The following is a 14,175-nucleotide window of genomic DNA, read 5'->3' as shown; positions in this document are numbered from 1 at the left end:
TCCCATAATCCAAAGACTCTGAAATGATCCATACCTGAGAATTCTGGGCATACTCTGCCCAGGCGATATACTGTACAGTACTAGCTCCACTCTGACTGGTTGTTTACATTGTACTGGCAGAGGTAGCACTCAATCTCCCAATTGAGTCACTCTGTTTACCCATTGGACTGGGAATGTTATCATGACATCAAGTGCACTCACCCCAAGCCACCTGCAAAAATCTCACCATACCTGGGATATTATGGATCATTTTCCGGCACAACATGTTCGGGAAAAAAAATGGAAAGCTTGATTTCAAGAAGAGATCCAGGAGTGGGATCTTTAAAAAGTGATGTACTATGATGAGAATTACAGCATGTCTTTGTGAAGTTGGCATATTACTAATAGACATAACCTTACCTATGTAGGACCATGGCCAGTGGGGAATGGGTTCTAACTCTTCAGTGGGCCGTTGTTTCGGAGTTTCTGCCTGGTTGCAAATAAGGCAGAATGAAACGCAGTCTCTGACATCATCATCACTGACGACCACCAGAATTTTGGTTGAAAGAGCTTGTGGGATCTAGTGACTTTTGGCTTGCCGGAGTCAAGGGAGGTATATACCCTGTAGAGCAGGTGAGGATAGATCAGGGTGTGGAGGAATGATGAGCAGGCTGGAGTTGTCAGCTTTGATATTTTTATGAACCAGGATAGAACAGTACATTTTTTTTTTATTATTTTGCTCTTTAGTAAACACTAAAACCTTTCTGGAAGCCCTTGTATTGCTGTCACTTGTTTTAGTTCTTGTCCTGCTGGAAGACAAAGTTGTGACTAAGTGTCAATTTTCTGGCTGATATCCTGAGGTGTTGCTTCAGAAGAATCCTCGTTTCTCATGATGCCAACCATTTTCGGAAGTGAACCAGTCCCTTTACCAGCAAAACTCCCCCATAACATATAAACAGTTGTTTGGAAATTGCTCCTAAGAAGGAAATGAACTTGTGGAGATCCACAATTCTCTTTCTCACTTCATGGCTCAGTTTGGATTTTCCCATGCTACCAAGGGCAACAAGACCATAGACACACTCCTAATTTGCCAATCAGAGGCTTTTAAAGGCATTGCATCAATTTCTGGAGTCTTGCAAGCACTGTTTACGAAGATGCTTAATTTGGTGTATGTGAACCTTTGACCCACTAAAAATCCAACCATCCCATCCACGTTCTGTACCAGCTTGGCCTATTCAAGGTCATAGGGGTTCGAAGCCTATCACTGAAAATTGCGGAGTGGCATTGATTTAGTAAATAAAGGTTGAAATGAATATGTCTTTTTTCTATGATTTTGATATTATCTCTTATGAAAATAAAGTTGATACTTTGATTGATTCAGGAATACTGTCATGATCATCTCTAGGTCACACAAGAGACTGATTTAATCAACAAGCACCTCATTTCCACTTTATGAACATCGACCTTCAAATTATCAGTCTGAGTGCTCATCGGTAGTACAGTATATGTATTATCACTTTTAATGAGCTCCAAACTGGGTGACCACGATTCAGGAAAGATGACCTCTTTGATGAGAACTCCGAGAGGTTTTTCACTCCTTCCAAAGTTAGTGGCATTTATTGCTCTTTTGGTGTCTACGATATATATATTTACCCCACAACCCTGAATAAGACAAGCAGTTTCAGAAATGGATGCATGGGCATGTTTTTAGGTCTTTATCAGTTCCTCACCACCACTTACTTGCTGATTATGTCATATTATTTCATAAGGGACATGGAGGAACAAAGCAAGTTGAATTATTGCACGTGGACCCAACCTTGGATTAAGCGGGAGATTGATGGATTGACGGATGGATGGATGGATGGAATGCCATTTCTGCAGTGTAATAAACTGAAAAAGGAGTAACCTATCACAAACTTCTAGAGGAGAGATGGAAAGACTTAGAATATATATGTAGCAGGAGAAGGAAACGAGGTGTGTGCCTAATTAAGTTCTGGAGGGAGTGGCCAATCGGAGAGGGCGCTCAGACTATAAGGGTTACCCTGGCACCAATGTTCTAGGCTCCTTGTCGGCGGTCACCTTAATTGCTGGATCTCCTGTTCGTCCGCGGACATCTTACCTTGGTGTGTTCAGCCCGGGTCCCGTGTGTTGTGGCGTGGGGTTGACAGCTGCTTCATCTCGCATGGAACTACTGCTGCTCTGCCTAGCGGCGACTGCGCCCTGCTCTGCCTAGCGGCGACTGCGCCCTGCTCTGCCTAGCGGCGACTGCGCCCTGCTCTGCCTAGCGGCGACGGCGCCCTGCTCTGCCTAGCGGCGACTGCGCCCTGCTCTGCCTAGCGGCGACGGCGCCCTGCTCTGCCTAGCGGCGACGGCGCCCTGCTCTGCCTAGCGGCGACTGTGCCCTGCTCTGCCTAGCGGCGACGGCGCCCTGCTCTGCCTAGCGGCGACTGCGCCCTGCTCTGCCTAGCGGCGACGGCGCCCTGCTCTGCCTAGCGGCGACTGCGCCCTGCTCTGCCTAGCGGCGACTGTGCCCTGCTCTGCCTAGCGGCGACGGCGCCCTGCTCTGCCTAGCGGCGACTGCGCCCTGCTCTGCCTAGCGGCGACGGCGCCCTGCTCTGCCTAGCGGCGACTGTGCCCTGCTCTGCCTAGCGGCGACGGCGCCCTGCTCTGCCTAGCGGCGATTGCGCCCTGCTCTGCCTAGCGGCGATTGCGCCCTGCTCTGCCTAGCGGCGACGGCGCCCTGCTCTGCCTAGCGGCGACGGCGCCCTGCTCTGCCTAGCGGCGGCTCAGCTTTACTTTGCCTTATTGCTGCTGTCTAGTGACATTTGCACCTTTTCGCTTTGCGCTTCCGGTTTGTCCATACTCTGTCTAGCCTATAGCAGGCTGAGTCGCAAGCGGGTCCATAGCTGGGGGCAGGGGGGTGTGCGTGCCCATATGAGTGCGAGCGGGGGTTGGAGAGTCTGACTGGTCCCCCGCTTCCTAAGGGTTTGTGTTTTGTTTTGATTGTATTATGTTTGTTTTGTTGATACATTTGTTCTGTTTTAAAGGGGATTTATTTATTTTCTGTATTAATGTAATGGTTTTGTATTTTATTTGTTTCTTTTAGACTGCAGTGTTTTCTTTGGGTTTTGCGTGATTTTGTTTGGTTTGCGGTTACGTCTTGTTTTTCCCTCCTTGCTTGTGCCCGCCCGACTCTGGCTGTTCTAGGTCCCGACGCCCAGCCTTAGATCGGCAGGAAGTGGCTGCTGGTACGCGGCGGTGCTCCAAGCTTACGGTGCTGGGATCGACTGATTACTCTTTTTATGGTTTTATTGTGTAATAAAAGTGTGTGTGTTTGGAACAACGTCTCTCCGCTGTTTCTGGTGAACGGACCAGTGTGCCTTTGCCCGGGGATAGGGCGATTTTAACTTTCTCTGGGTGTAATACCTGGGGTGGCGTAGTCGGACTAACGTGTGGCTATTGGTACCATTGTTTGGTACTATTTGGCAGTATTTCTCTCACCACCACTCGCCACATCTTGGCGTAGTCGGCAGGATCATCTTTCAGCGGAGACGTGTGTTCCTTTTAATTGAGTTTCTGTAATTTTTTGTTTTTTTTTAGGGTGTCGTCAGTTTGGAGAGGCAGAGCAGCAGTTTGTTCCTTGTGGATCCTTTTGGGTGGCTTGGTGAAGGTTTGCCCAAGATACGGGTTCGCGCAGCTGTAATAATTTGAGCGCTACCATCATCTTGGATTAGCCCAGCCTTGGTTAAATTATAGGTATGGCGGAGGAGTTACAGGAATTGAGGGAGCTTGTTTTACAACTGCAAGCTGAGAATGATAGGCTGCGCCAGGAGCCGGTTTCTGTTGCCCCAGGGCCTAGTGCTAGTGTTAACCCCAGTTACTTTACTGTACCCAGTAGGGGTACCCCTGTAGTCGAACGTTTGGTTCTTGTCCCTAGGGATAGGAAATGCCCCATTTTTAGAGGGAGAACAGGAATAGGGTTAATGGAGTGGCTGGAGGAAGTGGAGGCCAGTATGAGGGCACGTCATTTGACCATGGCAGATCAGGCATTCTTCTTGTTTGACCATTTGGAGGGCGAGGCAAAGGAGGAGATAAAGTACCGTCCTCAGGACAGAACAGACCCAGTAAAGATAATAGCAGTTCTAAAGGAACTGTATGGGTGTACTGAATCCTATGTGTCTTTACAGCAAGCTTTCTTTGCTAGAAGGCAAGAGGACGGGGAGTCTCTTCAGGAGTTTTCCTTGGCTTTAAAGGGCCTTATGGAGGCTGTAAAACAGCGTGCACCGGCCGATATGGAGAATGCAGATTTGTTGCTGCGGGATCAATTTATTGAACACGTACTAGATGGTGCTTTGCGCCGTGAATTGAAACAATTAGTGCGCCGGCAGCCTATGGCTACGTTGTTGGATGTCCGAGGGGAGGCTATCAGGTGGGAGCGTGAGGGTTTGCCCCGTGCTGCACGCGGACGGAGTAGTTCCGTGCCAGCAGTGCTTGGTGTTCAGTATGGGGTTCATGGTGGTCCCCAGGGTGCTAGTAATTCATCCCATTTGACTGCAATGGAGGAAGTGAGAGCGTTACTGACGTGTCAGCAGAAGCAGTTGTCTCAGCTCACCCAGAGCGTGGCTCGGTTGCAGAACTCCAGTCAGCGTGATCGTGCACCCCAGAAGGATCCAGTAATATGTCGGCGTTGTCAGCAGCCCGGTCACTTCGCTAGGGAGTGTGGTGGTTTGCGCATTCGCTCTGGTAACTTGCCCCGGCAGAGGATATTCTCACAGCCTAATAGTCAGCCCCATCCGGTGCAGCCGTCGGAAAACTAGTGCCCACTGAACTGGGGGGCCAAAGTTCTGTGGGGATTGTTTCTGGCTCAAGTAATTTGGGGAATGCCTCCCGGTTAATGTCATCCTGCCCCCACTTGGAGGTAGACATGAGTGGTGTAAGGGTTCCCTGTTTGGTTGACACTGGATCAATGGTGTCTACTATCACTCAGAGCTTCTTTCAGCAATATTTTGTGCCTTTGGGTCATGAGCGACTACAGGATTGCCGTTGGTTGGAGCTACGAGCTGCCAATGGACTAGTTATTCCATATATTGGTTATCTGGAGCTAGATGTTAACCTGTGTGGAAAGTGGATGCTGGGCTGTGGGATACTTGTGGTCAGGGATCCCCCTGGCAGTTTACCATCTCAATTTCCAGGTATACTGGGTATGAATGTGATTAGGAGGTGTTATCGAGAGTTGTTTTCCCAGCATGGTGTGTTGTTGTTTGAACAACCTGGCTCGTTTCAGGTCCCTGAACCAGTAGTGCAGGCATTATGTCAGTGTCATGCTCAGGAGTTGGCTCCTCCGGTTTCTGGTAGGGCCAAGGTCCGGGGTGGGAGGGCCTGTCGCGTTCCAGGTGGGACCATGAAGTTGGTGGCCGCAACATGCTCGGAGCAGCTTTCTGGTAGCACTGTAATGTTTGAACCTCCAGAGGCTGGTTTGCCTGCTGGGCTTCTTGCTTCCCCGGCATTGGTTCAGGTGCTGCAGGGCACAGTGTACATTTCTGTCATCAATGTAGGGGCTACTGATGTGCTTCTCTACCCTCGTACCTTTTTAGGTACCTTAGGTGCAGTTAGCGTGGTGAGCCTCCCTGCTGGAGTCACGGAGGTGCCTCCGGGGGTACCCACTACGGCATTTCAGTCTGCGACCACAGCCACTATGGATCCAGTGGAGGCTCTGGACCTGTCCTCGCTCCCGGTTGAGACACAGATCCTAGTAAAAACCCTGCTAAGAAAATTTGCGTCAGTGTTTTCAGTTGACGAGGGGGATTTGGGTTGTACAGATCTGATTATGCATGAGATTCCACTACTGGATGAGGCCCCAGTTAGGCAGCGCTATAGGCGCATACCACCTTCAGAGTACGAGCTGGTGAAAGGGCATATTAATCAGCTTTTGGAAGCTCAGGTGATTACGGAAAGCAGTAGTCCCTATGCTTCCCCTATTGTTCTGGTCCGGAAAAAGGATGGCAGTTTGCGCTTGTGCGTAGACTATAGGCAGTTGAATAGTAAGACCAGAAAGGATGCTTTTCCCCTGCCTCGGATTGAGGAGTCTCTTGATGCCCTTACTGGGGCCCGCTGGTTTTCTACTCTAGATCTGGCTAGTGGCTATAATCAAGTAATGGTGGCAGAGCAGGATCGTCCAAAGACGGCATTCTGTACGCCCTTTGGGCTGTTTGAATTCAATCGTATGCCGTTTGGTTTATGTAATGCTCCGAGCACGTTTCAGCGGTTGATGCAGAGGATGTTTGGTGATCAACAGGGCCAGTCTTTGTTGCTATATCTGGACGATATCGTGGTGTTTTCCTCCACCGTAGAGCAGCATCTGGAGAGGTTGGAGGTAGTGTTGAACCGTCTCCAGCTGGAGGGTCTCAAGGTCAAACTGAGCAAATGTGCTTTCCTTCAGTCTGAGGTACGCTACCTTGGCCATGTGATCTCGAAGGAGGGGGTCTCTACGGATCCAGCCAAGGTAGAAGTAGTGGCTAAGTGGCCGCTTCCCAGTACTGTATCAGGGCTGCGCTCTTTCCTGGGTTTTGCTAGTTACTATAGGCGTTTTGTAGAGGGTTTTGCCAAGTTGGCTGCCCCCCTACATAGGCTGGTTGGAGAGCTTAGTGGCTCAAAGACCAAGGGGAAGGGAGGACAGGGTCTGATTGAGAGCTGGACTGCAGAATGTTGTGATAGCTTTGAAGCTCTTAAGACCAAGCTCACTACCGCGCCGGTGCTTGCTTATGCAGATTTTTCACAGCCATTTATTCTGGAGGTTGACGCCAGTTATGGCGGCCTGGGAGCAGTACTTTCACAGGAACAGGACAATAGGGTTAGACCTATAGCTTTTGCCAGTCGAGGGTTGAGGCCGACTGAGCGTAATATGCAAAACTACAGTTCTATGAAACTGGAGTTTTTGGCATTGAAATGGGCTATGACCGAAAAGTTTCGGGAGTACCTATTGGGGCAGAAGTGTGTTGTCTACACCGATAACAACCCATTGAGTCATTTGTCCACTGCAAAACTTGGAGCGACGGAGCAACGGTGGGCTGCTCAGCTTGCGGTTTTTGACTTCGAGATCAAGTATCGGTCAGGGAAGAGTAATAAAAATGCAGATGCTTTGTCACGTCAGCATCCATCCAGTGTCCAGGGAATGGAAGGTATGGTCCCTGGCACTTTACTCCCTGGGCCCTTACGGTATGCTTTGCAGTCCCATCAGGTTCCAGGGACTCAAGCGGCAATTACAGTCTTGCCAGGGCATTCTCCGGCTGACATCCGTGCTCTTCAGCAAGCTGACCCCATTTTGAAGGAGGTCTTGGTGTTTTGGAGGCGGAAGCAGCGCCCCAACTTTGAGGAGCGGAAACAGCTTTCCCAGCCTGTATTGGTGGTGTTGCGGCAATGGGGTCGGTTGGTGGAGAGGGACGGAATTTTGTATCGGCAGATCTTTCACCCTGATGGGGGAGAGGTTGAATTTCAGCTGCTGCTACCAGCTGCATTGAAGGAGGAGGTCTTGACACAGCTCCATCAGGAGCATGGCCACCAGGGGGTAGAGCGGACCTTGGGGCTTTTGCGTTCACGGTGTTACTGGCCCAGTATGTCTGCAGAGGTGGCTGGTTGGTGTCAGATGTGTGAGAGATGCCAAGTTGCGAAGGACAATCAGCCGGTGGCTCATAGCTACATGGGGCATCTTTTGGCATCAAAGCCTAACGAAATCTTGGCAATAGATTATACCGTATTGGAGCCTGCTTGTAATGGCCTAGAAAATGTTTTGGTGATGACAGACATCTTTAGTAAGTACACCCTGGCCATTCCCACTCGAGATCAACGTGCCTCGACCGTAGCGCAGGTTTTGGTTGCGGAATGGTTTTACAAGTTTGGGGTTCCAGCTCGGATTCATTCCGACCAAGGCCGAAATTTTGAGAGCTTGTTGATCCGCCAGCTTTGTGATCTTTATGGCATTGAACGTTCTCGCACTACCCCATACCACCCGGCGGGGAATGGACAGTGTGAAAGGTTCAATAGGACGCTTCATAATTTACTTCGGGCGCTGCCGGTGTCTCGCAAGCGGGACTGGCATTCCTGTTTGCCGCAGTTAGTGTACTGCTATAATACAACTCCCCATCAGGCCACCGGTGAGTCCCCCTTTTTCTTGATGTTTGGCCAGGAGCCTCGGCTCCCAGTGGATTTTCTGCTTGGTAGAGTTCAGGATCCCGGTAGGGGATGTGTTCATGAGTGGGTCAAGGAACATCAGGCCCGATTACAGGTTGCGGTTGACGGTGCGAGAGAACGGTTAAGGGTGGCTGCAGCCCGTCGGAAAAGGAATTACGATCAGCATGTCCGGGATGTTCCTCTGGCTGAGGGTCAGTGCGTGCTGTTGCGGGAGACCAGTGCCAAGGGTCGGCATAAAATTCAGGATTTGTGGGGTTCGGTAATGTACAAAATCTTACAGGTACCTGATTCTGGCGGCTCCGTGTATACTGTGGCCCCCCTGCATGGTCAGTCTAAGGTAAGGCGAGTTCATCGCAATCTACTGAAGGCAGTGGTTGGAAGGGACCTTCCTACGGGTGTGGTGGTTAGTTTTCCACCACCAATGGACTCGCCACAGTCAGAGGAGGAGGATTCAGTGGCTGGTGATCTGTTGTGTTTAGGGCTGGAAGATCACAGTCCAACTGTGATCTCGTCAGGTCCAGCTTTGGGTTCGGTAGCTACTCCACAGGTGACTCGGATACCGGGTGAGGTGGAGCCTGTTCACGCTTGTCCAGTGGACTCGACCCTAACCAGGCAACCATCCGCTTCCTCAGTGGACCCACTAGTTGGTAATGTAGATCTTGGTGGGGTGGCCCTTCGGCGGACAGTACGATCTACTGCTGGCCGGCATTCTAATATCCATCACTTGCCTAGGTCTTTGGGGGAGGTACACGGGGCTGTGCGCTCTGCAGATACTGCATCTAATGCCATGATTGCTTTGTTTAGGCCCTGGATGTAGTGGGTTCTTTTGTTGGCTTGTGTTATCGTCGGGGCGACGATAAAGAGATGGGGGGTAGACTGTAGCAGGAGAAGGAAACGAGGTGTGTGCCTAATTAAGTTCTGGAGGGAGTGGCCAATCGGAGAGGGCGCTCAGACTATAAGGGTTACCCTGGCACCAATGTTCTAGGCTCCTTGTCGGCGGTCACCTTAATTGCTGGATCTCCTGTTCGTCCGCGGACATCTTACCTTGGTGTGTTCAGCCCGGGTCCCGTGTGTTGTGGCGTGGGGTTGACAGCTGCTTCATCTCGCATGGAACTACTGCTGCTCTGCCTAGCGGCGACTGCGCCCTGCTCTGCCTAGCGGCGACTGCGCCCTGCTCTGCCTAGCGGCGACTGCGCCCTGCTCTGCCTAGCGGCGACGGCGCCCTGCTCTGCCTAGCGGCGACTGCGCCCTGCTCTGCCTAGCGGCGACGGCGCCCTGCTCTGCCTAGCGGCGACGGCGCCCTGCTCTGCCTAGCGGCGACTGTGCCCTGCTCTGCCTAGCGGCGACGGCGCCCTGCTCTGCCTAGCGGCGACTGTGCCCTGCTCTGCCTAGCGGCGACTGTGCCCTGCTCTGCCTAGCGGCGACTGTGCCCTGCTCTGCCTAGCGGCGACGGCGCCCTGCTCTGCCTAGCGGCGACTGCGCCCTGCTCTGCCTAGCGGCGACGGCGCCCTGCTCTGCCTAGCGGCGACTGTGCCCTGCTCTGCCTAGCGGCGACGGCGCCCTGCTCTGCCTAGCGGCGATTGCGCCCTGCTCTGCCTAGCGGCGATTGCGCCCTGCTCTGCCTAGCGGCGACGGCGCCCTGCTCTGCCTAGCGGCGGCTCAGCTTTACTTTGCCTTATTGCTGCTGTCTAGTGACATTTGCACCTTTTCGCTTTGCGCTTCCGGTTTGTCCATACTCTGTCTAGCCTATAGCAGGCTGAGTCGCAAGCGGGTCCATAGCTGGGGGCAGGGGGGTGTGCGTGCCCATATGAGTGCGAGCGGGGGTTGGAGAGTCTGACTGGTCCCCCGCTTCCTAAGGGTTTGTGTTTTGTTTTGATTGTATTATGTTTGTTTTGTTGATACATTTGTTCTGTTTTAAAGGGGATTTATTTATTTTCTGTATTAATGTAATGGTTTTGTATTTTATTTGTTTCTTTTAGACTGCAGTGTTTTCTTTGGGTTTTGCGTGATTTTGTTTGGTTTGCGGTTACGTCTTGTTTTTCCCTCCTTGCTTGTGCCCGCCCGACTCTGGCTGTTCTAGGTCCCGACGCCCAGCCTTAGATCGGCAGGAAGTGGCTGCTGGTACGCGGCGGTGCTCCAAGCTTACGGTGCTGGGATCGACTGATTACTCTTTTTATGGTTTTATTGTGTAATAAAAGTGTGTGTGTTTGGAACAACGTCTCTCCGCTGTTTCTGGTGAACGGACCAGTGTGCCTTTGCCCGGGGATAGGGCGATTTTAACTTTCTCTGGGTGTAATACCTGGGGTGGCGTAGTCGGACTAACGTGTGGCTATTGGTACCATTGTTTGGTACTATTTGGCAGTATTTCTCTCACCACCACTCGCCACATATAGAATCCTTCATACTCTGAGTGTTGAAACCCCATCTGTTTCTGTGACTCCTAAGGCAGTTTAAGGCCTAAGTGAACCTATGCAATTAGGGCTTGACCCCAAGTGAATGTAATCGCTGACTCTCTGGGGGTCTGCGTACATACTGTGGTGCAAGTGGTCACTTCAGCTAAGAGTATCCCGAGCGGCTGGAAAATTTTACAGCTCATTAGGAAGGGGGAGAACCTGTTGAGCAGAAGGACATTCCCTTTTATGTCACAAACCACTTGTTTGAATCCTAAAATTTTGGTTTACATTCTACAATTGTTAAGGGATAAAGGCAGTGTGGTAATAGACACCTGCATTGTTTCCTTTTCATCAGGAAGTCATTGGTTGTGAGTACATTTTGAGAGTATATTTTTCACTGAGAGTCTTATATGTAAAGAGAAATCAAGGTGGGAAAATACAGAGAAAACAACATTTTGAAGAGCTGCTTTAAGGCTATACTTATTTAAAGAGGAAAACTGTATTTCCTTTTGTATGTTTTTGTGTATGCAAAATCCCAGTGCGTCTGGCTGACAACTCTTTCTGACAGGGATATAGGAACCGGGGGGTTTCCTTTCAAATAACTCAGTTGTGCCCCCCCAGTATCAGACTCTCTCCTTTGCCAATGTATTACCACTCATGCCACTCCTGTCTGAGCTAATATTTACACTCTGCGTACTCTGCAGGAAATCAGGGAATCATCACAACAAATGCGATTATTCAGAACAGCGAAGGGCTCGTATATGTTTATGCTGTACATTTCAAATGGTTTGGGCTGTTGAAAAGTAAGGGTGAAACAAAGGCTGTTATATCATGAGGATGTAGAAATTTTATTTAGGGTAAAGATATAATTTCTACAACTCAGGAACATGTTAAAAATACTTTCATTCCATGCGGACAGAAAACATGTGGTTTAGTTATTTTATCATTTACATATTACTTTCCGGCACTTTGTTTTAAGAGAATGTGTGGTATAATTAAAGCATGGTGCTAATACAATTATACTAATATCTACATTATTTTATTATTAATACCATTTAAAAATGACAATACAGTACTGAGATTTATTATAGTCTTTTCCTGAACAACACCTGGGGCTGTTAGTGAGTAAAAGATGATTTAAAAAAAAAAACCTTAAATGACAATTAAAAATAAAAAGCTTTATCAGACGATATAAGTTCAGAATGTGATAATTGAATGTGTGCGCTTCCACTCAGGTCTGTGTCTCAACATTAGCAAGCTGCAGAGGTATATATGTTTACAAGAATATAATATAAACCACATTTTCTGTCCTAAAAAGTTGATACTTTTTGATTTTACTTAAGAAATATATCATTTGCTTCTTTTTTCTCTCCCGTAACTTTTTGTTGGTTTCTACACATTTTCGTATATATCTCTGCTTTGAGTGTGACCTTTTGTGTGTCTGTACGTCAGTTATTATTAATTTAATTCTATGTCAAACATACTGCAAACTAGACTCATAACAATGGACTTATGATGCATAATAGGCTCCACAGCCTTCCAATAAATATAGAACATTATTAGTAATATCTTCGCTATAAACTTTTATTGTTATTGTTATATTAGTGACAGAGCGCCATGTGCATTGCTAAGAACCAACACCCTAAAAAGGGTTAACAGCTAGCCAATGGACAGCTACAATTTCCACTCAATCATAGTCAATTAAAGATGCAAAAATCCATAATGAGAGGTGGCTGGGGGCTTGTCTGAAAAGCTGGCTTTGCCTCTAGAGTATAGTACAATAAGCATACACAGAAAGCTCACTGATGTCTGTGTCCTCAGTCTCCAGTGCCTGCAAGGCTGACAGGTCCTACCTCTGCTCTTCTGTCAAACACCTGTAACATAAGGCGAAGCTCTGAAGTTAGAACCTAGTGTTAGACCCTAAAATCTGTCTTTGTTAACGAATATATTTCACTAATTTCCCACTTTTATGCACATTCATGTCCTGATCTATTCTGACAGTTTTGCAGAGATATAAGACCTCAGATACCCAACATACTAACCTAGAACTACTTCTTCAATTAACAGATCAGTTTTGTGGTTGTAGCGACAGAAACACTGCAGTAGTAAGGTACATGGTTACATACCACAAGTGTACTACGCCCTGACTAATGCCTCACGAGAATTAATCTTAGAAAGTCCTGACATGACAACATGAGCGGCCCATCTATACACGTGAAACACATGTGTCTGGTCTATAGAAAAGGCATATTACCAATCATGGGCAATAAGGTAGTTTTATGTAAGTTTTCAAGGATTCAGGATTTATGGGTTTTATTCATCACATTCAAGTTATACAGTTAGACCATAACCTAGAGTGAAATGTACAGTAGGGTGACCAACTCAGTGAAAGCAAAAAAGACATTTAAAAAGACATTAAAAGTAATAATATAATAGTTATACTATTTAGTTATAATGTAAAGTGGTACATGATCTCTTTTTTAATATGACATGAATTAATCTGATCTTTTCAGTGAAACACTAAAAACATTTTTATAATAAGCTTCCCATTAACCCCATAAACAGTATTGTACTGATCCTTGTCATGCTAGGATAATGAAGCTCATGTCTGATATCAGCTGCATCCCATTTCGCATTATTGTCCTCCATTGTAATTATCACGTCTTGTTGTATTTACTTTTTGGGGAGAGTTATGTATGCACTTGGAGATCCACCCCTCTGTGTATAGTGGTAGATATGATCTGTGTGATCAGCAGTAAGGCTCACTATAAACACACGGTCAAATATCTTATGTCCTGTCGTGAGTCAGAATGTTCACCTCCTGCTTCACTCACTCTTCCCCCCGCACATCTGATATCTCTAAGAGCACTTATGTTAGTTCTCTTGCACATTGCTTTCCTTTTTGCAGCCCTAGAAGGGCCATCCTCACTTCTTTGTGCTATCGAGAGGATTTTCTTTGCCATGCTAGTTTATGAACTTGAAAAACCCACTTGAAAAACCATAAAATCCTCACTGAGTGCCTCCCAAGCATTTTTACAGTGACTTATAATTATTAGTGGCTCCTTCATATGAACAGCTCCTTGTTATAAACAGTTGGCTCTCTCATAAGATCTAAACCAAGTAGCAAACACCAAATTTCTCACAGTCATCTGAGAAGATGAGTAACTGCTTTATCAAATTTTATCATACCAATTTTGCACACCCAAGGAGTATGTGGTCACTAAGTAGGTGGCACTGCACCTTCGGGGAAATAGGTTTGATTCCTTCCCTTGCTCTCTATGTGCGGATTGTGTAGGTTCTCTCCTTGTTTTCCTTGATTAAAAAAATGCCCTTCAAAATGTCCCATATTAGGTTCAACAATCCAATAATTGTTATGCGTGCCACAAGAAATTTACATGACAATAAAGTACTATGTTTCGTGTTAGCTGCTGGGACATGAATAATTTCAAATCTGTGTTTGAGAAATATTGGGCTATTTTCTGAAGGACTTTCTGTGATCGTACTAGAGTGAACTTTTTAGAATGTTGTGTTCTGTCTGTGAGAGAGAGACAGGCAGACAACGGACAAGACACAGACCATGTATGAATGCCATTAACGAGCACCAAATGAGCATTTT

Source organism: Brienomyrus brachyistius, chromosome 3, assembly GCF_023856365.1.
Source record: "Brienomyrus brachyistius isolate T26 chromosome 3, BBRACH_0.4, whole genome shotgun sequence".
Lineage (NCBI taxonomy): Eukaryota > Metazoa > Chordata > Actinopteri > Osteoglossiformes > Mormyridae > Brienomyrus > Brienomyrus brachyistius.
Note: the sequence above shows the minus strand (reverse complement) of the source record.